An 11233-nucleotide genomic window follows, 5' to 3' on the forward strand; every position below is an offset into this window, starting at 1 on the left:
CCGAGGAGAGGCAGGCTATCTGGACGGCAGCCAAGGCTCAGGCCGACCAGCGGCACTATGCCAACCCCTCCCCCGAGCGCCCCCCAGGGGCTCAGGCGGTTCCTGACATTGACCCTGATTGGAACTACCAGGAGAGGGGTGGCGGCCAGCTGCGAGTACGCTATATGGTCGAGTGTATCCTCGACGGGATGGAAACGTCCTCTCATAAGGTTGTAAACCTCCTCAAACTAGATGAGGTGACCCAGGGGCCCGACGAAAACCCAGCCATGTTCCTTAATCGGCTGACCGAGGCCCTCGTCCAATACACCAGGCTGTCACCTGAGTCCCCCATCGGGGCGGCCACCTTGGCCAATCATTTTATCTCCCAGTCTGCCCCCGATATCCGGAAAAAGTTGGCCAAGGCCGAGGATGGCCCTCAGATCCCTATCCGAGACCTGGTAAAAATGGCTTTTAAGGTCTACCATGCCCGCGAGGAACTGCTGAGGCCAGCCGAAAGGCAAGGCTCAAGCAAAAGGCCGAATTTCAGGCAAGCCTCCTAAACCAGCAAACCCAGGCCTTGGTAGCGGCCCTGCGGCCGGCGGCGGGCTCAGGGCCCCAAAACCCCCCTCTGGGGGCCTGCTTCAAGTGCGGCCAAGAAGGGCACTGGACCAGGATGTGCCCCAATCCACGACCTCCTTCCAAGCCGTGCCCGTTGTGCAAACGATGAGGACACTGAGCCAGTGACTGTCCCCAGGCCTCTCGGGCCTCAGCCTCTAGGGGCCGGGGACCAGAGCGCCCCAGGGAGACCTCCTGCCCTCCTTTGGCTTTGGAGCTGCTGAACTTCAATGGTGACTGACGCCGCCCAGACTCGGGGACCCCAATAACCCAAGCCGAGCCCAGGGTAACGCTCCAGGTAGCGGGTAAGTCCATCAATTTTTTGGTTGATACGGGGGCTACCTATTCGGTCCTTTCCTCTTTCGGAGGCACTTTACGTCCTTCCCAGGTTTCGGTTATGGGCATTGACGGCCAACCCTCGTGTCCGCTCCAAACCCAACCACTATCCTATCAGTTAGATTCCTGTCTATTTACCCACTCCTTTCTGGTCATTCCCTCCTGCCCTACTCCTCTCTCGGGAAGAGATATACTTGCTAAGCTGAAGGCCACTCTTCAGCTAGCTCCAGGGTCGGCTCTCACGTCAGGGGTCTTCCTAATGCTACTGGTTGACCCTCCAACCCCTTCTGTTAATCCTGAGGTCTGGGACACCCGAGTCCCGGTGGTGGCTCGGCACCACTCTCCAGTCCTCATCCAGCTAAGGGAGCCCACCTGTTTCCCAGCCCGGTCCCAGTTTCCTTTATCTACTCGCAACCTCAGAGGGCTAAAGCCCATCATAGACCGACTCATGGGACAGGGTCTCCTGATCCCCACGACCTCCCCCAGTAACACGCCTATCCTCCCTGTTCGGAAGGCTTCTGGAGACTACCGGCTAGTGCAGGATCTCCGCCTGATCAACGCGGCGGTGATCCCTGCCCATCCACTTGTCCCTAACCCCTACACCCTCCTTTCTCCCATACCTCCTCAGACCTCCCATTTCACAGGGATGCCTTTTTACCATCCCACTTCACCCACATGCCCAGACATCGAGCCTACCGCTATCTGCTGGTCTTGGTGGACACCTTTTCAGGATGGGTCGAGGCCTTCCCCACAGCCCGGGAGACGGCAGCGGCAGTGGCGGAGGTCTTGGCGGCCCATCTCATTCCCAGATGTGGGTTGCCATACTCTCTCCAGTCTGACAATGGGCCTGCATTTACCTCACAGATCTCTCAGCAGGTGGCTGCGGCCCTAGGTATCGGCTGGCATCTCCACATCCCCTATCGGCCCCACTCGTCAGGCAAGGTAGAGCGGGTGAACGGCATCATCAAGACACATCTGACCAAGACAGCCGCAGTTCTGAGGCAAGCCTGTCTTGGGTCGACCTCTTTCCTCTGGCGCTCACTCGCATTCGCACCACACCACACTCCAAAACAGGTTTGACCCCTTTTGAACTGCTCTACGGCAGGCCCTATCTCCTGACTCACCTCCCCAACAGAGAGGCTCCCCCACTCGCGGGATACCTCCCCCTCTTCTCCCTCCTACGATCCTTGCTGAGGGAACACGCAGACGGGGTCCTGCCACAACCAACAGACGACGCAGGACCCACCCGGCCTCTGGCACCAGGAGATCAGGTACTGCTGAAAACCCTGAGTCCCCGCCCACTACAGCCTCGCTGGATGGGACCCCATATTGTAATCCTCCCCACTCCTACAGCCGCCAAACTCCTGGTACACGAGCCCTGGTATTACCTGACCCGACTTAGACAAGCTCCCCCGGGTCTCCTGGAGACAGGGGTGGCCCCGGGAAGACATTAGGGAGAGCAACCGAGAGAGAGGACAGAAGGAGTAGGACAGAGAGGAAGGGAGACGAGGGAAGGAAAGAACAAGGGGGAGGAGAGTAAGAGAGTGAGAAAAGGAAGGAAGAGAAAGACTGAGACTGAAAGAGTGAGAGGAAAGAGAGACAGAAAGGAATTAGAGAGTGTGACAGAAGAGAAAGGAGAAAGCAAGGCAGAGAAGCAGAAAAGAGAGACAGAATTGAAGGAAAAGAGAGCGAGACGAAGGCAGAAACCGCCAGGAAGGAAGGCAAAAGGCGAGAGAGAGGGAGGCCCAGCAGGGCTGGTTCGAATCCTGGTTCCAGAGCTTCCAGAGCTCCCCTTGGCTGACAACTTTGCTATCTTCCCTAGTGGGACCGATCATCATTCTCCTACTGCTCCTGACTTTCGGGCCCTGTATCCTGAACAAGCTTTTGGCCTTTATCAAGCAGAGGCTCGACACGGTCCAGCTGATGGTGATGCGACAACAGTACCAAGGGCTTCCAACAAGCACTCCGTGGCAAGATTAACAGCAGACACCCCCTGTCACCCGACCGTACCCTACCCCATCCCGGCCGTACCCTACCCCACGTCGCCCCCGTTCAGCAGGAAGTAGCCAGAGAGAGTCGGCGCCCCTTGTCCTATATCAAAAAGGCCGGGATGAAAGGTCAGGGTGAGGTCAGGATGAAGGTCAGGGCAAGGTCAGGCATGCCTGGGCATGCCCGGGCATGTCGGGACATGCCCCAGCAGAGGGCGCTGCAGACACACCCCGGAGACGGGCCGGCAACCAAGCCGACCAATCAGGAACCAACACGGAGCCCTTGAACACCAATCACCGCTGAGCCCGCGTTTTCTTCCTTATATGGGAGCCCCGGCCCAGGCTATAAAACCCCTTCCCCACCCCTCACACCTCGCAGACTCCAGACTCCCTTTACCCCGCTGACTCCCTTTGCTTCGCAGACCCCCCTCGCTTTCCTGCTTACCCGCCCCCGGGAGTTCTGCCCGAGAGCGACCGCCCAATAAAAGGCCCTGTTCAACGGTCCATAGGGGTGGTTCCTTCTTCCCGCGGCGTTTCTTACAGCAAGGCCTGGTCCAATAACAGCACCCGGAGTGGCCCATCAATGGAATCTTCCCTAGACCTGGGAATGAGCCTTCCCAGCACCGTGAGACACAATAGCCATGAAACATGGTCAAATGTGTGGCTATGAAGGGACCCTGCTGACTGGAAGTTGGTACTTGCCAACTGCCTCTACAAAGATTACATCACGACCACTACAAGCTGCTGACCTTCAACACCCCCTGAAAGGAGTTCAGGGTGGAAATCAGAAATAAGACACTCTGTGCTCTGAGAAAAACCCAAAAGGACCAGCCTTCAGACAGTCAGATGTTTTCAGGTAAAGATTTTATTAGCCCAAATTCTTGCATCTTCTCATACTTAGAAAAACACTAATGTCATGAACCAATGTCTGGGCCTGGTTCTCCTGGTAGCCCCTAAACAGCTTTTCTACTTCTATTAATCTTTGAGCCATGTACCTTAAACTTTCTTGTTAAGTTTGTTTCTTCCAGAATACAACAAATCTCCAAATGGTAGTATGACAAGAATATTCCCTGAACAACACCTAGACAAAGCTGAAACAAGTCACCTTATCATTCCATGGACTCTCATCTCCTTCTGTTAATGCACCCTGACAGAGAGCAGGCAAAGGGAACCCAGAACCCCACGATGCCCCTGTACAGCCTGAAGAAGCCAGAGCAGTCATTGCCCCCTTTCCCCTGAGACTGGGTTCCCAAATGCCTGAGAAGAAGAATAGGTAGACAGTTAGACATGAAAAGGCTATCAAAAGGGACCAAAATCCAAAATCAGGATTTCCGAAATCAGGAAAATTAATGCTTATGGCTAATCACACCATTATCAATTGGGGACCCCATGGTATGTGGTTATCTAACTGCTCAGATGATATTAACAATACTATGTATGACTATGCTACTCAAGTAACATGAAAAGTTACTAATACTACGATGGAACATTAGCATGACAAAGGACTTCTTGGCTGGTTTGACGATGGAATGACACCCCCTCATCCTTGAATCGTCCTCGATAAACAGATTGGGCCTGAACAATGAGACATCTTGAAACTTGCTGCAAACACCAAAACCTTAAAACTTGGACTAGACATTTCACAGAGACCAATCATAGTCATAGTAACTATTTCTTTCATTATAATCAATCATATTTCATACAAGCTTGTGTTCCCCTTCCTTTTGTTACAATTATATTTGTTGTTTATCATTGCCTTTATGCAAAAATTAAACCTAAACAGACTCAATTAGTCAAGACCCTTTTTACAAATATAATAATTAAGGGGGAATTGTCAGGGAACATTTAACAGGAGGATACCTGCATGCTGTTTTCTATTTCTCAAGGATCTCTGTTCCTTATCAGTTCCTATTCAGGGAACAAATGAAACAGCATGCTGTTCCCAGGACTGAGATCATAAGATGAGACATGTATGAATCCCCTTCAGTGACTCTTTTCAGCGTCAGCAACCTTGTATGTATCTCATCCTGTGTAATACCGGAGTAATCATCTTAGTAAAGATATATAAGCCTACATTTCTGCTAATAAAGCACCCTTGCTCCATCAGAGCTTGGGTCCCCGTTTCTTTCTTTCTCTCTCTCTCTTTCTCTCTTTCACTTTCTTATGGTCGACTCCGGACTGCCAGGTTCCAGTCCATTAAAGGACCCCAACACCACACAGTCAAAGACTTTAGCATAGTCAAAGAAGCAGAAGTAGATGTTTTTCTGGAATTCCCTTGCTTTCTCTATGATCCAACAATGTTAGCAAATTGATCTCTGGTTCCTCTGCCTTTTCTAAACCCAGTTTGTATAACTGGAAGTTCTCAATTCAAGTAGTAGCTTGCAGGATTTTGAGCATAACCTTACTAGCATGGGTAATGAGCATAACTGTTCAGTAGTTTGAACATTCTTTGGCACTGGCCTTCTTTGAGATTGGAATGAAAACTGACCTTTCCAGTCCTGTGGCCACTGCTGGGTTTTCCAAATTAGCTGACATATAGAGTGTGGCACTTTAACAGCACCATCTTTTAGGATTTGAAATAGCTTAACTGGAATTCCATCACCTCCAATAGCTTTGTTCCTAGTAATGCTTCCCAAGGCCCACTTGACTTCACACCCCAGGGCATCTGACTCTAGGTGAGTAACCACACCATCGTGGTTATCCATATCATTAAGACTTTTTTGGTATAGTTCTGTGTATTCTTGCCACCTCTTCTTAATCTCTTCTGCATCTATTAGGTCCTGACTGTCTCTGTGCTTTATCATGCCCATCCTTGCATGAAATGTTCCTTTGATATTTCTGATTTTGTTGAAGAAATCTTTAGTCTTTCCCATTCTGTTGTTTTCTTCTATTTCTTTGCATTTTTTCACTGAGGAAGGCCTTATCTCTCCTTGCTATTCTCTGGAACTCTCTGGAATTCTCATTCAGTTGGGTATATCTTTCCCTTTCTCCTTTGCTTTTCATTTCTCTTCTTTCCTCTGCTATTTGTAAAGACTTCTCAGACAACCACTTTGCCTTCTTGCATTTCTTTTTCTTTGGGATGGTTTTGGTCACTGCCTCCTGTACAAGGTTATAAACCTCTGTCCATAGTTCTTCAGGTACTCTGTCTGCCAGACCTAATCCCATGAATGTATTCATCACCTTCACCATATAATAATAAGGGATTTGATTTATGTCATACCTGTATCACTTGTTCCTGGAGGAGGGCACAGCAACCCACTCCAGTATTCTTGCCTGGAGAATCCCATGGACAGAGGAGCCTGGCAGGCTGCAGTCCATGGGGTCGCACAGAGTCGGACATGACTGAAGTGACTTAGCACACACAGAGTGTATCACTTGTTAATTTCCTATTTTTTTTAATATTTCCTTATATTCTCAGAATTAGATTAGAAGTTTCCAACCTCATTCAAAAATTTTTTAAATCACTAGGATAATACATTTTATAGACTTTTAGCACTAACCCTAGATGCCAAAATATATGGAACTATATCAAAGCTTTGAGTAAATATAAATTAGAAATCTAGCATTCTTTTCATACTAAGTCAAACAAGTGGAATTAAAATGTCACAGACTTTTTTAGCTAGTCAAAAGTAAGAAATTTTCTAAAATACATACATACACATACTATATATGTGTATATATATATATATATATATATATATATATATATAAATATACAAAAGCTTTTCTACTATCCTTGATAAAAACTTGAGAAAGAACAACAACCGAGATGGAGATGGAGAAACTGGAAAACATAAATGAAATGAAATGGGAGCACTGAATGTGAAATAGAAAAGGTGAAACAAATTAGATAAAAGCATTAAATCATCATATAGGCCAGTTGTTTTTAAACATGGCTGCTCATTAGAAACATATCTGGAGTTTTGGAGAAGAATAGCAATACTTTGGGCATTTATATTTTTCAAAAGATTCCATGTTATGCATCTGGATTTTTAAAAGTGATTACAAGTTTTTTCTATGAAATGGTAGTTTTAGTGATATAGAATTCTATTATTTTCTGTTGACTGATCTTGATACAAAGGTATTAAGTGTATAATAGTTATATAATCAAAATAGTAGAAGGTATTTTAGAGGAGGAAATGGTAATTCTCTCCAGAATTCCTGCCCAGAAGTTTCCATGGGCAGAGGAACCTGGCTGGCTACAGTCTATTGTGGTTGAAAAGAGTTGGACACAACTGAGCAACTGAACCTGCATGACCCTCCTACAAAGATGTGTCTGTGGTTTCCTGTCTTAGGACACGTAAGACTTGGAGGCAAAGAAATGTGGATTTGGAGGAGTCTGTGGCCAGCTTCCTCCCTGCAGGTCCAAGATTAACCATCCAATGTAGAAAAGCCTTTGATTTCTCCATCAAGTCTGAATGAGAGTCTTGCTGTGTAGAGTATTCTTGGTTGTACATTCTTCCCTTTTATTGCTTTAGACATATTGTGCCATTTGCTTCTGGCTTGTAGAGTTTCTTTTGAGAAATCAGCTGATAACCTGATGGGAGTCCCCTTGTATATTATATGCCATTTTCTCCTTATTGCCTTTAGTGTTTTATTAATATCTTTGTCTTTATTTTCATAATTTTGATTACTATGTGTCTCAGTGTTTCCTCCTTGGGTTTATCCTGTCTGGGACTGTCTGTACTTCCTAGACTTGGTTGACTATTTCCTTTGCCATGTTAGGGAACTTTTTAGCTATTATTTCTTCAAACATTTTCTTGGGTCCTTTCTCTGTCCCTTCTCCTTCTGTTGTTGCTATTGTTCAGTCACTAGTCTTATCTGACTCTTTGTGACCCCGTGGGTTGCAGCACGCCAGGCTTCTCTGTCCTTCACCATTTCCCAGAGTTTGCTCAAACTGATGCCCATTGAGTCGATGATGCCATCCAAACATCTCATCCTCTGTTATCACCTTCTCCTCCTGCCTGCAATCTTTCCCAGCATCAGGGTGTTTTCCAATGAGTTGGCTCTTCATATCAGGTGGCCAAAGTATTGGAACTTCAACTTCAGCATCAGTCCTTCCAATGAATATTCAGGGTTGATATCCTTTAAGATTGACTGCTTTGATCTCCTTGCTGTCCAAGGGACTCTCAGGAGTCTTATTCAGCACCATAGTTTGAAGGTATCAATTTTTCGGCGCTCAAACTTTTTTATTGTCCAGCTCTCACATCCATACATGACTACTGGAAAAACCATAGCTTTGGCTATACAGACCTTTGTAAGGCAAAGAAATATCTCTGCTTTTTAATGCACTGTGTAGGTTTGTCATTGCTTTTCTTCCAAGGAGCGAGGGTTGACCATAAGGACCTTTTTCAGCAAAGTCAAACTTTTAGGTTATTGCTATCCAATAGATGTGAGAAATGGATCTCATTGTTGGTTTAGTTTGCCTTTCCCCAGTTACTACAGATGCAGATTAGTTTTTTACATATATTATTGGTTATTTGTATTTCTTCTTCTGGAAATGATCTATTCATACCTTTTGTCCATTTTTCTATTTGGTTGTTTATCTCTATTTTTATTGTAATTGTCGTTGGTTTGTAGGAATCCCTTACAGATACCCATCTTTTTCTAGCATGTATGTTAGAAACATATATGTTGCAGATAATTTCTTCCCATTTCCCTATCACTTATGTTTTAATCTCGTTTAAGATGTCTTTTATGTAGGAGGTTTTAAACTTTGTTAATTTTATAAAAATTGTCCATTTTTCAAAATTTGATTTAAGAAATTGGATCATGAGGTATTCTATTTTTTTTTCAGATAATTTTAAAGGTTTTGTTTTACAACTTTAAGTTTTTCACTCACCTGGAGCTTATTTTGCCTTCTTTTCCTGTCTTCTGAAGCTTCTGAGGCTCACCATTTGCTTCTCACCACATTTCTCTAGTGAGAAGTCTTTGACATTCTAGGCATCTCACTTCCTCCCTCTGAGTCTTTCTCTTAGAAACAAGAGAATGGGAGCATAAATGAAGCTCCAGGCTTAGAAAACTAGCTCTTTGAAAGCTTATAAAGAAGAAGCAAATGGTAATGATCAGGTAAAAGGAGACATTGGGAGGAATCTCTGCAAAAGATGATACGTAGGGTGGTTCTTCATCCTTCAAACCAAGAATCTGAGACTCCTGCAAGAAAATTTATGCTTGTGAGGAGAAGGAAGAGTGTCTCAGAGAGCTGGCCATGAAAGAAAGGAGGTGTAGATTTGAGATAGGATCCTAAAGAAACCTTTTTATTTGGTACTGGGGTATAGCCGATTAACAATGTTGTGATAGTTTCAGGTGAGCAGTGAAGGGACTCTGCCATACATATACATAAATCCATTCTCCTACTTTTAAAGTCCTTCCACATCTACTTTCTTTTTTTTTTTTTAACTTTCTACTTTCTTACTTTACCTCTCTCCCCTACCTTCAAGTCCTGTGAGCTTTTTTTTTTTTTTTCTGTCTTGCACCAGAAGATTGTGAAAGTGAGGCATATAGAATCACATAGAAGTTGTTGGTGAAGTTAAGGAAGAACCCAGGTTTCTTGACCTTCTTGAACACTAGAAGGTTTCAGGCAAGCCCAGCTTGAAACCAAGTTGTGGCAGAGAGGAGCAGTATCCCAAAATTACAAGAAGGAACCTGTGATTTCTAGTGCCATAAACATCACCACAGTCATAATCATCATCAAAAAGCCTTTATCAGGGCCTGCTTGCCATGAGCAACTAAGGTAGACACTGAAATAAATTTAGAACACATTGCTCATGAACACGGTCTAAGAAATCACACTCTATGAAAATTAATATATGCAGATAAGCAAAGGACATATATATATGACAATAAAGAAGAGATAGACCAATCTAGCTACTGCAGACAGTAAGGAATTAGCATCAAACATGTCAGAAGTCACTGCAATTCAAGGAAAAGAGGCTTGCTGGGTGAAGAACAGAGCCTGGAAGGAACTGGTTATGGGGGTTCCAAGTTCAGCGAAACTGTTACCGACCAATTAGGAAGAGGACATCTCTTGCCTTCTGACTTCTTCCCCTCCCTTTTGCCCACCAGACACATGCCCCACCCCAAGCTTTTCCTCTTCTAGGCAACATAATCCTTGCCACGGCTCAAGATCAGAGGAAGTTTTACTTTGTGTTAGTCTTTGATTCTGAATTAGGGACCTTTACCCAGCATCAGTAGAAACCACCCTCAGGAGCCACTTTGTGCTCCCTGGCACGTCCACAGCAATTAGAGTGAATGGACATAGGTAAGGACACTCCTGGAGGGAAGGTCTCCAGGCCCAGCTTTGGCAGGGTCACCTGGGATCTCTACTGTCGGCCTTAGTATTCACTGTGGCATGTGGCTCGTTGCTCTACCTGTCCCAGTCACTGAGCTTCTCCTGCATTCAATTTCTGTAGGAAAAAGGAAGCTCCTGCTTCAGGGTACTCTCAGTCTAGGCATATCTGCATGTTCAGCAAGATTCATCAATGTCTCAAATAGCTGAATCAACATTAAATCATTCTAAAGTTTAATCTCTCTCTCGGAATATCACTATCAAATATTCTAATGTAAGAAAATAAAGGATTAATATGTTCACATACACGTGTGAAAATATATGTTACTAAATGAACATGCATTGCTCAGGAGGAAGTCATTGGCTCTGTCTCAGGGTCCTTGCACTTGCTTTTCTCTCTGCCTGGAAGTTTTCATCTAGATAGCTATTCCTATGATTTGCTCTCTCACTTCAGTAGGTTTATCCTTCAAAGTGAGGTCTTTCCTAACCAGCCCCTCTAAAATAGTCCTTATTTCCTACCTCTGGCTCTAGCTGCTTCTTACCATGCTCTTTAAATTTATTTCCGAAATAGGATTTATCACTGCCTGACATATACTTAGTGACTTGCTTATTGTTTTCACCCACCCCCACAACAGAAGTTCCCTGAGAGCAGGAACTTTGTATTCTTTGTTGTTTGCTTACAGATTTCTTTCGATGTGGACTATTTTAAAGTCTGTATTGAATTTGTTATAATATGGCTTCTATTTTTCTCAGTCGTTGAGTTGTGTCCAGCTCTTGGAGACCCCATGGACTGTAGCACACCAGGCTACTCTGTCCTCTACCATCTCACTGAGTTTGCTCAAATTCATGTCCATTGAGTCACTGATGCTATGTGACAATCTCTTCCTCTGCCTCCCCCTTCTCCTTATGCTTCTGTTTTATGTTTTGGTTTTTGACCTCACAGCATGTGGGATCTTAGCTCCCCTACCAAGGATTGAACCCACACAGCCTGCATTGGAAGGGGAAGTCTTAACCATTGAACCAGCAG

The 11233-nt window shown here is 45.3% G+C and overlaps 1 non-coding gene across 1 annotated transcript; it reads left to right on the forward strand.

The window, feature by feature from the left end:
* The first annotated feature begins 7175 nt into the window (after positions 1 to 7175).
* Positions 7176 to 7306, forward strand: LOC138079424 (small nucleolar RNA SNORA38). Its single transcript, XR_011144895.1, has one exon. It is a non-coding gene; the product is annotated as a small nucleolar RNA SNORA38 (small nucleolar RNA).
* Positions 7307 to 11233: the final 3927 nt, after the last annotated feature.

Source organism: Capricornis sumatraensis, chromosome 4, assembly GCF_032405125.1.
Source record: "Capricornis sumatraensis isolate serow.1 chromosome 4, serow.2, whole genome shotgun sequence".
NCBI lineage: Eukaryota > Metazoa > Chordata > Mammalia > Artiodactyla > Bovidae > Capricornis > Capricornis sumatraensis.